The sequence below is a fragment of the Falco biarmicus genome, chromosome 2 (genome assembly GCF_023638135.1).
Source record: "Falco biarmicus isolate bFalBia1 chromosome 2, bFalBia1.pri, whole genome shotgun sequence".
NCBI classification, from domain to species: Eukaryota; Metazoa; Chordata; class Aves; order Falconiformes; family Falconidae; genus Falco; species Falco biarmicus.
The window spans coordinates 2810770-2828699 of NC_079289.1; the positions used below are offsets into that span (position 1 = coordinate 2810770).

General features: G+C 43.4%; 1 pseudogene; it reads left to right on the forward strand.

Annotated features, from left to right (window-relative positions):
• Positions 1-9814: 9814 nt before the first annotated feature.
• Positions 9815-10758, forward strand: LOC130144279 (olfactory receptor 51Q1-like; annotated as a pseudogene).
• The last annotated feature ends 7172 nt before the right edge of the window (positions 10759-17930 follow it).

Here is a 17930-nt window from a genome sequence, read left to right on the forward strand (position 1 = left end):
ATCATACTTGCTGTACTGAAGTGAAGTACTAGTGGGGAGGTGGAAGCGCTCTGGGGGTGGAACAAGGTTGCTGGTCTGGATTGGGAGGTGGTGGGTGTGGGATCTGTAAACGTGGGAGTCCGGGGAGTAGGAAAGATATAGCTTCCTGGGTAGATGTACATACAGATTTCCTGTCCTGACCAAAATGCGTCCATGTACAGGGAAGTCACCCTGATACTCAGACAGAGACTTTGGAAGTGTGGTCCTGAAACTGCTAAAAATTAGCTCTGCAATTCAAGGCTCAATCTGTCAAATATCATGCTCCAGTCATGACTCTGCTGCCGTTACTGCTGCTACATCTTCAGGCTGGGAATTTCCTCTTTTCCACACAGCTCTTCAGGACCGTGATTTTTTTTTTATACAGGGTAAGGCAAATTGCCAACGCTATCCAGTGCCTTGGTCCAGGGTATGAGGAGCCCAGACTCCTCTCAGTCCAAGAGCACAGCAGTATTCCCCCCACTGTCCTGTCAGTTCTTGTTGTGTCACAGGATGCTTCCAAGCTGGCTGTAGGTTTTTTTTCATGTATGTACGTAACTGATTGCTGCAGCCTGAGAGGTCCCCCCTGTGGTTACATACAAGCCAAGACCAGCTGGAAGGAAGGCTCTGTGTTGGATGTGATTCCTGGGTCTCAGGAGCTAACTGCAAGAGCTGAAAAATGGACCAGGAACATCAGCTAGTGAGGGATGTTTGACTATTTTTTGCTCTCCAGCTAACAGAGAAGGTAACTGGTAGAGCTGACAAAATACCACCATAGCTGTAGCTATAATGGTCTGCTACAAGACTGTTACCGAAATCTCGGAATGAAGAACTTATCGACACCAATGTGATGTAGATAAGCAGACACTTCTTTATTAACGGCCTGGTGCGTGAGCAAGTCCTCTCACGATCAACGCACGCCAGGTCCCAAAATCAGATTCCATATATAAAACTTATTCATACATATTCATTAATTATTCATGCATAATCATGATATTACCCGTAAATCATTAACATATTCTCCTCCTATATCCGATTCTGCGCAGCAGAGCTTAGAAAGGTCTAGAAATGGGTCTGGGGTACGATCTGGGTAGGTGGTATATGAGTGGGTGGTCGCGATCTCCCCCTGCCGGAATTACCTTTTACTAAAGTTCACGGTTTCTTGGCAGGCAACTACAAGCTGTTCCAGTCGACTCTCCCCAGTTTCCATTAATCTCATATTCTGACATTTCAATACACCTCTACATACAGAAGACTGGTCAAATACAAAGAAACCTTTCAACCCTAAAGTTATCACCTGAGTTTTAACAATGGCTCTAGCCCCTTCTTCTAGCCTTGGTACAGGATGTACAGAAGATCTCATAACAGCTTTTACTGTGCAGCTATAAGTTTCATTTAAAATTTTTCTTATCCTTCTATATTTTAATTTTATTAAATGATTTTATAAAATCAATTAATCAATCAAATAAATTAATCAATCTTAACTTATTAACAAATCGATAACATTTCCCCCCTTTGAAAGTGTTGAAAATCATTTTTGTTTCAACATATTTTGGTGATGGATCATGTCTTGATAAAATAGTTGGTACTTCTCTCATAATCATACGACTGACTGCAATTCTATTGGTAAACTGTTTCTTCAAACGTGCATATACTAGCATGCTCATCAAAAAGACAATTAGTAACCGAAACAAAGTTTTAATTATAGATTGTATCCAAGAGCTCAAATTCCATCCCAGTTTGTTAAAAATTTTCCCAAGCCAATCTTCTGACATATTCTTTTGAATTGTTTCAGTTTCTTTTTCAATTTTTCCTAATAGGTCTAGATCATGTTCCACACCCTGAGTGACATTTGGAATGTGGATACAACAGTGGTCCAATTTATCCTTGAGATATCCACATACTCCATGTTCTTTAAGTAGGAGCATATCTAGTGCCATTCTATTTTGTAAAGTCATTCTGGAGGTCGCCTGTAATTATATATTCAATTCCTTAAACCCCTTTTTGTTAACGTTTGCTAATTTTTCCACTTGACCAGTTGACCAGTTAACTGATAGAGCCATGCTCTGTTTCTATATGAAGCTATAGGATTTAAAAGTGATTCAAGTGCCCAACCAGTTTTCACTCCTGTAAATGGTTCATTCCAAATATCATCATTTATCTCACATCTCTTTATTCGTTTCAATTCTAAATTCTCTAAGGATCCTTTAAATGGTGATTTCTTCCAAATTGGACACAATGTTGGCATGCCTAAAGTGATTTGTTTCACCTTACCATCTAATGGTAAGTGAGTTGTCCAGGTTCCATCACTTAATGCCCAAACTAAATGTCTTGGACTTCGAATAGTAGATTTTCTACTTCTAACTGTAAAAGTGCTGGTTAAATTGAGAGTGTTCTTAAGACCTCGACAAAAACAACCGTATTTCAAAACAGTGGCCTACGGAGGAATTCTTTGGATTACTAAGTCTGTGTTACTGCAATCATACGCTTTTTCACATTTCCACCATGGCACTACTTTATTTTCCTTCTCTCCTGATGAAATTGACCTATCATTGACCCAGGGTAATACTGAAACAAACTTTTCCATCCCAGGTAAAACACCAAGAAGTTCTTGCCATATACTGAAAATGGGAAAATATGGACATAGACCATATAGAGTCCCATTGTTCTACTAATTGGGTACCTTGGCCAGTTTTGTTACACTTCCATTTCATGATACCTCTGCTCACATTGGTTTTAAGTTGTTCATCATAAGAACACCATCCTAACTGGGGATTTGGACCCCCAGGAAGAACTCAAGCTATGGCACTAGGTCGGGATCCTGTTATAAAATCATAATTCAATAGTTTGGTGGTTTGTTTTTTGGTTTTTGGGGTTTTTTTGTTTTTTTTTTTACAATCTGTTTCTTTACCTGGTGACTTCCACTGTTTTCTAATAACCTTTACTTGTTCATACCATTGAGTTACTGGCCTTTGTTCACAATAGGTCGTCTCATTTTTATATTCCAGATTGGTCAGATTCATGGTTAAAATTCCTCATGGAATAGATTCACCTACTGCCCTCGGTATTGGCAAACAAGCAGTGATCTGCGTGACATTTTATAAATTGGCAAATGCTTTAATCAATCCTACCAACAAATTTTCCTCAGCCACTTGTTTGGGAATGTCAATCACTTGTTCTGTTTCTATTTGTCTTTTGTTCCTGTCCACCAAGTCAGCCCATGATCCCACCAACACTACTGACCAAAATAAAATCCAAAGAACAATCATAACCTGATATGAAAAATTAGACATGTTTCAAAGTCAATTTTAAAGTCTCTGGGTCATGATTCACAATCTTCCACGGAGTAGGTGCTTTCTTCACGGTGCTTTCTTCACTCGAGTATAATGTATCCAGGCATCCGATTCTGCAATTTTGATAGCTGTAAAAGTGGTTAGCAGTATCTGGAAAGGTCCTCTCCAGTGCTCCTGCAAAGGTTTGGAGGTCCGAGTCTTCACATAGACATAGTCTCCTGGTTGGAAATCATGCACTGAATTTTCCTGGAATAAAGGTCTATTCCAAATTACTGCACACCAAATCGCAGCCAAAGTTTTCCTTAGAAAAAGCAAATAGTTATACACACCTTGTTTTCCTTTTACATGTATGTTTAGATTTGGTTCTAGAGACTCATATGGTTTTCCATATAATAATTCTTAAGGACTGACTGAGGTTCCACTCTTTGGCTGTACCCTGATTCATAATAACGCCAATGGAAGTGCCTGAGACCACTTTAAACTGGTTTCTTGACAAATTTTACTTATTTGTCGTTTCAAAGTTTGATTCATCCTTTCCACTTTCCCACTAGATTGTGGCCTCCAAGACGCATGTAAATCCCAATTGATACCCAATGCTTTGCTAACACTTTGTACTACTTCAGCAACAAAGTGTGGACCTCTGTCAGAGGGAATTCCAATAGGAACTCCAAATCTCGGAATTACTTCTTGTAATAACCACTTTACAACCTCTTTTGCTTGTGTGGTGTGACAGGGAAGGGCTTCTGGCCATCCTGTAAAAGTATCAACCCTTACCAGGATGTACCGGTACCCATTGTATCTAGGCAACTCTGAAAAATCTGCTTGCCAATAATCTCCAGGTTCTGTACCAGACTTCAGCCTACCCATTTGAACCTTTTTCTTAATCGATGGATTATTTTTCAAACATACCTCACACTTTGCAGTTACCATTTTAGCTATTCCCAACATTTTAACTGATATTACTTGTTTTCATAAAGATGTTACTAAGGCTTCTGCCCCCCAGTGACATTCTTGATGTCTCGTTTGAATTATCTCTCTCATCAAAAGAGGTGGAATTACTACTTGTCCGTTAGGAGTTACCCACCATCCTGCTAAGTTTTTCTTAGCATTTAATAACTGACCCAATTTGTCATCTTCCTCTGAATATCTCGGTTTTTCCCTAGGAAGGGTTACTGTTTTAGAAGGAATTATTGCCATTTGCAATGCTTGTTTCTTTGCTACCTTTTTTGCTGTTCTATCGGCTAAATTATTCCCAGCTATTATTTTTGTATTCCCAGTCTGGTGTGCCTTACAGTGCATGATTGCTACTTGATCTGGCTTTTGAACTGCTTGCAATAATCGTAAAATTTCTGTTTGATGCTTAATGTTTGATCCTTGAGAGGACAATAACCCCCTCTCTTTCCACAAAGCTCCATGGACGTGCACTACCCCAAAGGCATATTTTGAATCAGTCCAGATATTTACTCTCTTGTCTTTGCTTACCTCTAAGGCTCGAATTAAAGCGATGAGTTCTGCCTTTTGGGCTGATGTGGTACTCGCCAATGCTCCTGCTTCTATAACTGTAGCCTCTGTTGTTACCGCGTATCTGGCGGATCAAACTCCTTGTTCCATAAAGCTGCTTCCATCAGTATACAATTCCCAGTCTGGTCGCTCCAATGGCACATCCTTCAGATCTTCACGACTGGAATAAACATACTCGATGGTAGCCAAGCAATCATGTTCCAGTCGTCCTTCTTCCTGTACGGAACTTAAAAACACTGCAGGATTTACCAGGTTAGCTGTCTTTAGAATCACATCATCCTGTTCAGTCAATACCACCTGGTATTTCATCATTCGGCTGGGGGACAGCCAATGTCCCCCCTTCTGTTCTAGGACAGTTATCACCATGTGTGGAACATAGACTGTTATTGTTCTTCCCAAAGTCAATTTCCGAGCTTCTTGTATGAGCATCACTGTTGCGGCCACTGCTCGAAGGCAGTTTGGCCACCCTTTACTCACTGTGTCCAGTTGTTTAGAGAAATATCCGACTGGTCGTTTCCAGCTTCCTGTCCTCTGGGTTAACACGCCCAGTGCAAGGTGTTGTCTTTCATGTACAAACAGCTGGAAATCTTTGGTTAGATCCGGCAGTCCCAAGGCAGGTGCAGACATTAGGGCACGTTTCAACTCTACAAAAGCCTTTTGTTGTTGTGGGCCCCATACAAAGGGAGAGTTCTTTTGGGCCTCGCACAGCGGTTTAGCTATTAGCCCATAGTTCATGATCCAAAGGCGACACCACCCAGTCATGCCCAAAAATGCTCCGAGTTCATGAATATTTCTCGGCTCAGGTACACCACAAATAGCTTCTTTGCGATTTTTTCCTCATTGTTGTTGTCCTTTTGAAATCTCAAAGCCGAGATATATCACAGCCTGGCAGGCTATTTGGGCTTTCTTCCTGGATACCTTATACCCATTTAGTCCCAGGAAATTCAAAAGGTCAATAGTCACCTGTATACAAATAAATCTTTCTTCTGTAGCAATCAATATATCATCCACATATTGTAAAAATAAATGCCCAGGTCTTGGTTTATCCTGTTTCCAGATTTCAAGTTCCTTTGCTAAATGATTTCCAAAAATAGTTGGACTGTTTTTAAATCCTTGGGGTAATCTAGTCCATGTCAACTGCATCTTTCGCCCAGTTTGAGGATTTTCCCACTCAAAAGCAAACAGTTTTCTGCTTTCCTTTTCCAAAGGTATACAAAAGAAAACATCTTTTAAATCAAGCACTGTAAACCACTGATAATTCTCCCTCAATGCTGTTAACAGTGTATAAGGGTTTGCTACTACAGGATAAATATCCTTAACTATCTGATTTACTGCTCTCAAGTCTTGTACCAGTCTCTATTCACCCGAGGGTTTTCTGTCTGGTAAAATAGGAGTATTATACTCAGATTCACATTCTTCCAAAATTTTATACTCCGAAAATTTATCAATCAATTTCTTCAGTTCCTGTCTCACTTCTGGTTTGATTGGATATTGTTTAATTCTCACTGTTCCTGCGCCTTCCTTCAAATCTATTTTAACAGGTTCTGCTAGTTTCGATTTACCAGGAATATTTGTTTCCCATACAGTAGGGATCACTGCCAAATCCACCTCCGGTGGAATTTCTTGTTCCTTTACTTTTTCTTATCTCATCAGGATTTCTCCTGGTTTTGACTCAGATATTTTCAAGAAAAGTTCTCCTTCGTCAAAAACAATCTGTGCATTTAATTTGGGTAACAAATCTCTTCCTAAGAAGGGTATCGGACATACTGGTACATACAAACATTCATGTGTAATTATCTTATTTCCAAATTTCAAATCCAGGGGTTGCAGGAATGGCCTGTTTTTGTTCCAATTTTTCCTTTACAGGTATTTAATAAAAAAATGTCGCTCCTGTATCCACTCCCAATCTCACAATTTGAACAACATTTTTTTCCACTTTCTTATTATCGCAAGTTATAGCCATTACCAAATTATCTCTAATAATTAGCTTACATTCATCCTGCCAATCCTTTCTTTGTCTTAAGTAAAAAAACAAATCCACATCTGGCATTTTATTCCATTTCCCTTCTCTTTTACAATACAGCATTAACTGCAAAATAGTGTTATAATTCAGTGTCCCATTCGTGGGCCACTTTTCCTCATCATCCAATATATACAAAGGCCACCAATTATTACAGTACTCAAATTATTACAATACTCAATCATCTGGCTTTTTTGCAGATCATCCTGTAAATTTCCCCAATGTGCCAATAAACATCCCAACAAAGAATTTTTCGGGATTTTGTCATTTACAGCAAGATTACCCATGCTTTTACTTTTAAACAACCGAGTTAACTTAGTTGCCATGGTGTAATTACTCACAGTACAATACACAATTATTCAACTCTGTCACTCCGATCCGCGGATCCACACTCCACACTCGCTTTCGTTCTCAATTACACGTCTCACCCTTACAGCCACACTCACACTTTCCCACAGTTACTTTAAACAAACCTATAACACAATATTATACCTCTTCATTTTCTTCTTAATACACAAACTCACAAAACAACAAAAAAACCCCCAAAAACCTCTTCTAACTTCTTGTATAGAGGCACTACCTTAGAGAACACTATAGCATATAGTTTCTCTTGTCTACACTTTTGTCCAACCCTGCAACAGCTTTCGCTTATGTCTTACGGGCAGACTCCTAGTCCTACCCTGCGCAGCTCTTTCACCGCCTCTGACAGGCAGACTTACTCAGTGGGACTCCAACCCACTGGTGGGACTCCATCCCACTCCTTCCCATACACTTATTTTAGTGGGACTCCTACCCACTTCCTCTAGTGCACTTACTTACTTACTTTAGTGGGACTCCAACCCACTTACTACAATTAAAAAAAGAAGTGTCTTACCAAAAATGCAGGGAACGTTGCCAAGAGCCTTACGGATCGGGGATCGATGGGTATCCCCGAGAAATCCTCGGTGCCGGCTGGAACCGATCAGGTCCCCGACTCCTCCGGTCTCCTTCAGCGAGGTCCCATCTGGGGTGCCAAAACTGTTACCGAAATCTCGGAATGAAGAACTTATCGACACCAATGTGATGTAGATAAGCAGACACTTCTTTATTAACGGCCGGGTGCGTGAGCGAGTCCTCTCACGATCAACGCACGCCAGGTCCCAAAATCAGATTCCATATATAAAACTTATTCATACATGTTCATTAAATATTCATGCATAACCATGATATTTCCCATAAATCATTAACATATTCTCCTCCTATATCCGATTCTGCGCAGCAGAGCTTAGAAAGGTCTAGAAATGGGTCTGGGGTACGATTTGGGTAGGTGGTATATGAGTGGGTGGTCGCGATCTCCCCCTGCCGGAATCACCTTTTACTAAAGTTCACGGTTTCTGGGCAGGCAACTACAAGCTGTTCCAGTCGACTCTCCCCAGTTCCCATTAATCTCATATTCTGACATTTCAATACGCCTCTGCATACAGAAGACTGGTCAAACACAAAGAAACCTTTCAACCCTAAAGTTATCACCTGAGTTTTAACAATGGCTCTAGCCCCTTCTTCTAGCCTTGGTACAGGATGTACAGAAGATCTCATAACAGCTTTTACTGTGCAGCTATAAGTTTCATTTAAAATTTTTCTTATCCTTCTATATTTTAATTTTATTAAATGATTTTATAAAATCAATTAATCAATCAAATAAAGTCAATCAATCTTAACTTATTAACAAATTGATAACAAGACCATAACATCTCTTTTTGTCCTCCTAATATAGAACAAAATGTTTCAGTTGGAAGGGACCTACAATGATTATCTAGTCCAACTTCTATTTGTAGAAGAAAGCCATGTTCTGGGACACAAACTGTTCTGTATGTTTCATAGATAAGCCATATTCTCTAGCTGGAGACTAGAGGCAGAGCAAGGCTCGGAGTCCAGTGCACAGCAAGACCCCACAGAGCTGTAAATGAGGAGCCCCAGCACAGTAGAAGCTTCCAGTCCTGAGCGTCAACCCATGCATAAGCACCTGCATGCCAGATGGCTGGCAGTGCCCTTTCCACTCCAAGAGCAGCTTGGAGACAAGGAATGCCACCAGCTTTACATGTGGACGTTTGTCTATAGGGCTCCTGGTCAGAGAGGTTGCTGGAGAGGCTGACCTCCCACCAAAGGAGCCTTCTTCTCACATCCTACATGCAAACCACAGGGGGAAAGTAACTCTCCTGTGAGCCCTCTGCCAGAGGACCTTGTACAGCACCCTGGGCAGCTGGCACAGAGATGCTTGTTGATCTGCCTGGCTCTACAGCAAGTGCTGGCCAAAGCAGGGGGAATGAAGGAAGGGTCAACTGTGCTGGTAGGAAGCTCTGAGGTGCTGCTGGTGCTCCCCAGGGACTCCAAGGGCTGCTCCGTGCCACCGGATTGACGGGTAAAAGGGAACTTCTCTCACCCAACTCTAGACCTACTGCTAAGATGATAATCTTTGTCCAAATACTTAGAACAAGAAAACTGCAAGAGCTCTTTGGTGTTAATCACTTAACTAAGGTTTTTGTAAAATAGTGATATGACACAGGTGCATTTTTCTTATCTCCCATATTTAATATGCACAGAAGTATTTTATTCTTATGCTTATTATTATATATTATAATAATACATATATATAATAATGTGCTTATTATTATTAAGCAGCATACTCTCTCTGAAAACTACACTACAATGTTGCAGCTTATGACATACAGAGAAGGAGAACCCCAAAATGAGTTATCTGTGTATCTTCTGTGTGTGACCTTACCTTAAGATAACTGAACACCCATCTGCTGGGCTACCCAGGACCTGAAGTTTGTGGTGTCTAATCCATGTCCCTATTTGGCATCTGTGTTCTTTCAGTTTTGGCTTCAAATCTGTCACATTTACATGTGTTTGCTATGTCCTCTTAGACTTGCTACTTTGATTTCTTTACTATTTCTTTTTCTCTGCAGGTCATCTCTAGTACATCATGTCTCTCAAGAAATCTGTCTCCACACCAGTCACATTTATCCTTACAGGCATCTGAGGGCTGGAAACTGGCAGCATCTGGCTCTCGTCTTTTCACATTCATTCATGTTGTGTCACTTCTGGGGAACATCACAGTCCTGTTTGATACCAGGACAGAGCTGAGCCTTCATGAGCCCATGTACCAATTACTCTCCATGCTGGCCACCACCAAACCAGTTTGGGTTTGTCTCTGCCTACAATGCCAACTGTGATGAGTGTATTCTGGTTTGATGCCTGGCAGATTAGTCTTAATGTTTGTTCTGCTCAATCTTTTTTAATTCATTCATCCTCATTCTTGGAGCCCTCAGTGCTCCTGGCCATGACCTTTCATTGTTATGTGCCCATCTGCTACCCGACTTCTCCATCCTCACCAGTGCCAGAACAGGCAGGACTGGGCTGGCTGCCCTGTGCAGTTGTGCCTTACCAACTGTCCCCCATTTGTGGTATTAAAAGGATTGCCCATCTGCCAGTCCCATGTGCCCTCCCACACCTACCGTCTGCATCAGGACCTGATCAAGCTGGTGTGTGCAGACATCATGTACAATAACTGGTAGGCTTCACTTTAGCCATTCTCTTTCTGACATTTGACGTCATCCTCACCTTCTTGTCATAGGTACTGATTGCCAGGGCCATTCTAAGCATTGTGTCCCAGAGGGAGCATCTCAAGCTTTGAGCAGCTGCGTGTCTCTTATCCTGGCAGCCCTGAGCCTGTACATCCCCATGGTTGACTTGTCCATGGTTCACCGGTATGGCCAGCCTATGGCCAGCCCTCTCATTCATGTCTTCATGGCCAACGTCTTCATGCCAGTCCTTCCCATGCTGTACCCCATCATCTATGTCATAAAAACTAAACACATCTGCAAGGGTGTGTCTTCATGGTCCTCTTGCCCAGGCATCCCTGTATGAGACTGGGACAGGTGACAGCTGTAGGGCAAGACCTGGTATGATGTGTCTGTGTGACAAGGGCCAAGCCAACATCTTAAATGCACACATCTTCCCACTGAGCATCCTCTGGGTGAAAATCATCCTATGTTAATGATACCCTGTCATTCATTAGGGTCTCTGCTGACTGAGTCCACATCCAAGGATAGCTGACAATGTCTGCTCAAGTGACCACAAAGGCCAGGCAGAGATCAGAAGAGTGGTGACAATGTGGGGAAAACCAGGAAGGCTCAGTCCTCTGTATCTACTAATACCATCAGAGGTGAATTGTTCAGCCATTGTCCCCATTTGGAAACTAGAGCAATTAATCAGAACAAACTGTCTCCAGGACACTACATAAATTCCTGGATTATTGCCTGAACAGGTATAGGATTTTTGTGTCATGCCTGAAGAAGGATTTGAGGATTGAACAAGAGAATTATGGAATTGTACAGGATTTATCATTGGATGTTTAGCAGAAAGGCTGACAGCAGGAATTATTGGGAATTACTGAGGAATTATTAAAGGAACATGCGTTTGCAGGTGTGTGCAATCCACCAGTGAACTTCTGGCCAAAGCAGCGGTCTGAGGTTTGGGGTCTGGGGTCTTGGAGGGACAAGATGGCTATAGGAGATGGTTATAGGAGAGACTGAGGATTGGGAGCAGCTTTCAGAGAGACCCACTGTAGTGGGGGTCCCTAAGCTGCTGTCTGTAGAAACAGGTTTGAGTAATTTGTGCTGTCAGGGTGGGTCTACCCTACTCCGCCACACTGGGGCACCCTAAACATAGCTACCAAACAGGCTTTGAAAATCCCAGCCTGGAAATCACCTATGCCAGCTGTCAGGCTTGAGTGGGGCAGTGTTTTGAGAGTAAGCTCAGATCGAAAGGAGAAATAAAAATAAATAATAATAAAAAAAAAAGCCCCATTCGAGGTAGTAAGACCATGTCTACAGAGGGACAGCCAGGCAGCAAGCAGGCATCAGAATGAGGTGGATGGTGGGTTGGGAAAATGGGAGCTGCTTTTGCATGCTGTCTCCTGAAATGTCAAAATATTCAGGGAAATGCCAGCACAGCGGAGATGTCAAAGAAAGGTTTGCTGGGGCGAGGGGAAGACGAAAGGGAAACGAGCACATCTGCAGCCTTCTGAGCAGTGTGGCTGGGTGAGTGTTCAGGGGAGCCAGCACTGCTGGTCCCCCTGCCCCGGGCACATGTCTGCAGTAGGGCTGTGCAGTGGGAGCAGCGTGTGGCAGGTGACATCCCTCTCGCCTCCAACTGCAAATGAGCTGCTGCTGCTCCATCTGCCTGGGACTGCCAAAATGCAGATCTGGAAAAACCTGGCTCTGCAGGTCATTTTCCAAGTGTGGAAGGAGAAGGTCAGTAAATCCGGCTGTGTTGGAGGTTGTGCTTTTGTTTATGCAGCTTTCTGAAGGGAAGGAATGGTCACTGGAGAGTTTGCAGAACAACAAATTCTAAGGGTTGAATATTTTCAGTGATTCCTCCCAGATCTGATTGGTTTTAATCCCAGAAATGGTGGGCTTTAGTGCAAGTGGAAGCTGCACACACAGGCTGTCCAGGAAAATGTGAACAGGCTGAGGAAGATTGTGCCCAAACCAATGGGTTGAAAAGGAGAGGGTGGTTGGTCTGCAAAAGGCTGCTGCAAACCAGGTCACTGGATGAGCAATATTTTGGGAATGTTGTTGGGGCTGAGGATGAGACCAACAGTGCAGAAGGGATGATGCACACAGCCTTGGGCAGGCTGAGACCCACAAGGTTTGCCAGGAGTGGAGCTGCAGTGGCAGCCAGGACTGTGGCATGCAGGAGGTGATGGAGAGCCAGAGTTAGGCAGCTGCCAGTAGAGAGGCAGAATTTGGTAGCAAGATGAAGAGAAACTATTTGGTCTCAGCACTGTCCCAAAATACCTTTCTTTTCCCTGTGATACTTGACTTTTACCCAGGGCTTATGGCTTTGCCCAAACAACTCCATAGGCATGTACAGGAATATTAAATTTCCCATGGTGTCCATAGTAATTATTTCACGGAAAGAAGCAACACCACTAAACACAATTACAATTTTTAAAATATCTTTATTCTGTAGGGGTTTTTTATTTGCTTTTGTTGTTTGTTTGTCTGGTTTTTGTAGTTGAAAGCACTGAACTTCAGCAAAGTAGACTTGGTAAAACTGAAACAGTGGTATCTCTTGAGAAAAACATCTAGAAGAATATTTTTCAGGAAACTATGTAGTTCATTAAAGATGCAATACAAAAAGCATTTTTTTTCAAACCACATCAATAGAATTAATAAGCAAGAAGGGCACCAAAAGTCATCATGCACAAATCATCACCTTTGCAGTGATCCCTAGCATGAGAAAAAAACACGGGTGTTTGAGCTTGGTCAAACCATTAGATTTACAGAAAGAAATAGCAAGAGCATATAAAGAAAAAACAGAAAGGAAGGGAAAGGCAAAAAGCAATTTGCTTTTAGTTAGACACATAGATTAATGTAAAAGTTACTTTGTTATTCAAATGCTAGCGAAGCATATTGAAAGACAAATGCTATAAACATGCATGAGGGTTTTTTTAATATAAATTATTTTCCCCTGAAATAATTTCAGGGGAAAACATCAGCAGCAGCAAAGGGAAAAATCAGAGGAAGCCGTGGGTGGGGGTGTGAGGTGGGGGTTAAAAAGTTAAGAAAACAGATGGCTGTAAATTACAAGGGCACCTAAGGCCAGGGTGACATTCCACTTAAGAGTACTTAGAGAGAGGGCAGGAGCAGTCCAAAGGCTGTCAGCAGGTATCTTTGAGAATGAACAGAAGATAAATAAGAATGAAAACTAGACTGGAAGCAGGTAACCCCAGGGCCTGACTTTAGAAAGGTGGGAAAGGGTAAAGAAGTGATAGGGAATTAGAAGCCAGTCAGATTCACATTTATTTCCTGAAAAATGTCCTTAAAAGGACCAAACATTTTTGGAACACGCATGGCATATCAAGGAAATAAGCAGCTGTGGCTGTGAATTTCTTAGGAACAAATTGTGACAAAGCAATCTAATTTTTCCTTTAGATGGGGTAACATGCCTTGCTGACAGGGAAGAAACAGAAAGTTAAATCTGCCTTGACTGTAATTATGCTTTTGACACATTTCATATAACATATTCAGAAACAAGAAAAGGGAGAATGATCTAAATGAAACTACCATAAAGTGAAGGCAAAACTCATTGAAAAAGGGGTTTTTTTGAAGAAAAGTTATCAATTATTCATTGTCAAAGATGAAGCAAGCAGGAATTTGAAGGAAGCTGTCTTATTTCTGCAGTTACTCACTGTTTTCATTAATAAGCTTTTAAGGAAACAGCAGTTTCTTTGAGTCTGAATGTAGTTGTTGTCATGTCATTCTGGGGACGTAGATCTGATCTTGTTTAAAAGATCTGGCGTTTAATCAGTGTATTCTGTGTGAATGTACCAGACTGACATCTTTTATTATTCTGCCTATTTAAAATTTTCCGTGTAACTCCAGCATGCCTCGGGTAACTGGCTGGGGAGACTGCTTATTGATTTGTCGGAGAGAACACTGCAGAAGGACTGAAAGTACAATGGGGAGAAGGATGACATTCAGAACTGTCCTGACATGCTGGACATGAAACTAGAAATGCAATTCACACCGTTGGGCAGGTAGGGTGTCCCGGTTTCAGCTAGGATGGACTTACCTTAGGAGCTAGTGCAGTGCTGTGTTTTGGCTTTGATGTGAGACTTTCAGTTCCTCAGGCCTTGTTAGTGAAAAGGCTGGAGGGGCACAAGGAATTGGGAGGGGACACAGCCAGGACAGCTGACCCAAAGTAGGCCAAGAGGCATTCCATACCATGGGACGTCATGCCTGGTATATCTACCTGGGGGGCTGGCTGGGGCAGGCAGGTCATTGCTCGGGGCCTGGCTGGGCATCAGTCAGCAGGCAGCGACCAGTTGTGTTGGGCACCACACGTTCCTTTCTCCCCTTCCCTCTGCATGTTATTCTTTCCCCCTTCCCCTTTTCATTGTAACTGTTATTGTCATAATTGTTATTACTGTTCATTCATTTTTTTTCTATTTCACTTCATTAAATTGTTCTTAACTCAACCCTTGAGTTCTACATTCCTTTCCAACTCTCCTCCCCATCCCTTGGGGTAAGGGGGGAGTGAGTGAGAGTGGGGAGTGAGCAAGTGGCTGCGTGGTACCTAATTAACAGCCAGGGTTAATTAATTAAACAATTACATTACAGCCTCTAATCAGTCCCCAGTAGCTGGGCAGGGCATCCAGTATTGAACGTTTTCACTGGGGCTGGTGTCTGCTCAGAGGTGTCTTCAAATTAGCAGAAAGGCTCACAGGGAGGATGTTTCACTGCATTCACTGTAAAATTGGCAAAATTTTGGAAAATTTGCCCATTTTCACTGGCAAAATTTCACCAGAGCTACAGGGAACATGGTTAAAGGCTTTAAATGAGAGCTTAGCTTAGCCGCACTCTGCGTGAGGAACCTTGTTGTCTTTGGCGGTTTAAAATAGGTGGCTCCTTTTGCTTTCAGAAATCATGAACATTTGAGAGTTGCACCAATGGCATCTCCAATAAATGTTGTCATTAGCTGGAGCGACGGCATGTGGCGTTGGTCTGGTGTGAGGACAGAAATCCTCCGTTGTTGCCACTCCACAGACAGGCACAAGTATTTTTGGTGGTGCCTCAAAAGCAGCCCTGTGCTGCTAGTGAGGGCCCCGGGTGCTTGCTGTTCAGGTCCCCCAGTATGGGCAGCAAGAGGCTGGAGCAGACCAGGAGCCCTTCCCACCTGTGTCAGGGCACAGGGATGGACCTCAGGGCAGAGCTGGGGGGCAGCGACCAGCCACAGCCCGTGTTCAAGCCACCGAGAGATGACCCAGGTTGTTAGGGGTGAGCTGATTTTGTTCTGGTCCCACGTAGGGACACAGAAAAAAAGAAAAAAACATCTCATATACAGCTCAGTCTACAAAGCTGTAAAACTTGGTAACAGAAATTAATGCATCAGCCTGGTTTTAATGGAAAATAGATCATGGCCAATTAACTTCTGGAAGGAGTTTTCTTTAGCAATTGCCTAACAGTCTCATATTGCAATTACACTCTCAATTGCAGTAACATTGTCATTAAAAATGTATCAGCAAATCACAGAGTAAGTACACTACAGAGTGAATAGATTTCAAAACATATCTGTTAATTGATTTAAAGTATTAAATAGTTTGGAACTAAGGGTCTGTCCAGATCCTAACAGAAGCCATGCTGCTGGGTGAAGGTTACCAGGAATCTGAAATCACCCACGACAAAAGTTGCGTATTTTCCCCAGGCAGACAACTTGTCTCCTCCACCAAGATCAAGCTCCTGAAACCCACTGCTGCGTTGCACCCTTGTGAGGAGATCCGGGGAAGTCGCAGTCCTGGGCTCTCGGCGTCCCAGTCTTTGGGTGCAGCAGGGCAGCTCTACAGAGCGTGCATGGCAGGGTGAGAGCATCACAGGTGGAAACGCCCCAAAGTGCTTTGAAAACCTGGTGCGGGTTCAGGGGAAACCTGCAGAAGTGGGTTGGAAAGGAAATCGTCTTGGAGTTGGAGCTGAGGAGCCAGACTGCTTGGCTTAAACACGAGGCAGCTGAAAACAGGATGATTCTTCGTGTTTGTACACGGGGAGAGCATACCTGGCGCTGCAGTCGCGTGCCTTCACCTGGAAAATAAGAAAAAACGGATATGATTGTGAGAAACTGAAGATGGGGAAATCAAAAGACTGTTTGAAAAGTTTCCCTCAGGGGCAGCCTCTTGTCACACAAACTATTTTAACTCTGCTTCCAGCCCGCAAGCCAAGACTCCCTCTGGCTCAGCCCGGGCACAAGACCCACGAGCTGCTCCTGGGGGCTGCCTGGCATCCGTGTACACCCCCCCACACACACACTCCCTGGAAGCAGCGTGTGACAGGCTGAAAATGGCCTCAGAGGGATCCTTCCCCAGCAGCTGGAGGATCACAACATTTCCTTCACCCAGATACCATCACAGCAAAGGTACTCGTGGTTTTCAAACTCATGGACTCAGCCTGCTGGCTCACATCTTCAAGGCAGCATCCCCTCAGGGAGACTGAACTGGTACTTAATAAAACCAAGCAGACAGGAAAACAGATGTCGAAGCCACAAAGATAAGGACAAGGTGTTTTGCCCACATGGAGACAAAGCCAGAGACAATGTCTTGGAGCCAGCTTTTGGCTGTCTCACATCTCACTGCACACTGCAAGGACTTCCAGGTACGCCTTCAGAAACCCCAATGACACAGAAAGCCAGGGCTCGGTTCCTGCGGCTGCCTCGTTCCTGCCAGACCTGGGGAATTGGACCTGCACGGGACAGGGGTGGCTCATCTCTACCCCCCCGATATGACCATCCTGCCTAGCATCCCTGCAAGAGGGGTGCGATGGAGACGCTCTCACCAGCCTGACCTCATCCCCTCTGCTAAGTCAAGCAGCTGCCGTGCAGGAGCATCCAGCCAGCTCAGGTGGGGAGTAAATGGCACAAACACTGTCCCCAAAACACTTGTTCCCTTCCCTGTCATGCACACGGGGAACGTTGTGAGCCACAGCTCTCTGCTGCTCTGCTTTGTTACCAGACATGTCCCTAATCCTTTCCATCTTTTCAGAAACAGCTTTGAGATATTTGCAAATAATAAACTGTTTCCCTGCAGCCCGGAGGGAGGCCAGCGCTCAGCCTGACAGCTCATGCAGACGGCATGGGAAAAAAAACACACGCCCCCACCTAGGACCAGCAGGGATTTATAAAACCATGCAAAATTTATTCCGAGGTTCCCCGTTTAATGGAGGCACATCTGCTGCCTGCCGGCGTGAACCTGATCGGGGGCTGCGAGAGCATTTTGCCGTGGCATTTTGGAAAGGGGGAGTGAAGAACATTTTATATTTAGCAGTTGTTATTTACGAATTAGGAAAATAAATGCTTCTGTGCCGGCTCCGCCGGCTGTGTGTCGAGCAGGTGTGGTTGGCAACGCGTTTGCAAGCTCTGGAGGAGGAAGAGGCGAAGACAGGAGATGCCGCCAACATAGACAAAGGGCTGAGTATTGCTCAGAAGTACCCAAGGGATGCTGGAGGCTGGATTAATTGAACTGAGATTAAATTTAACTGTATGTG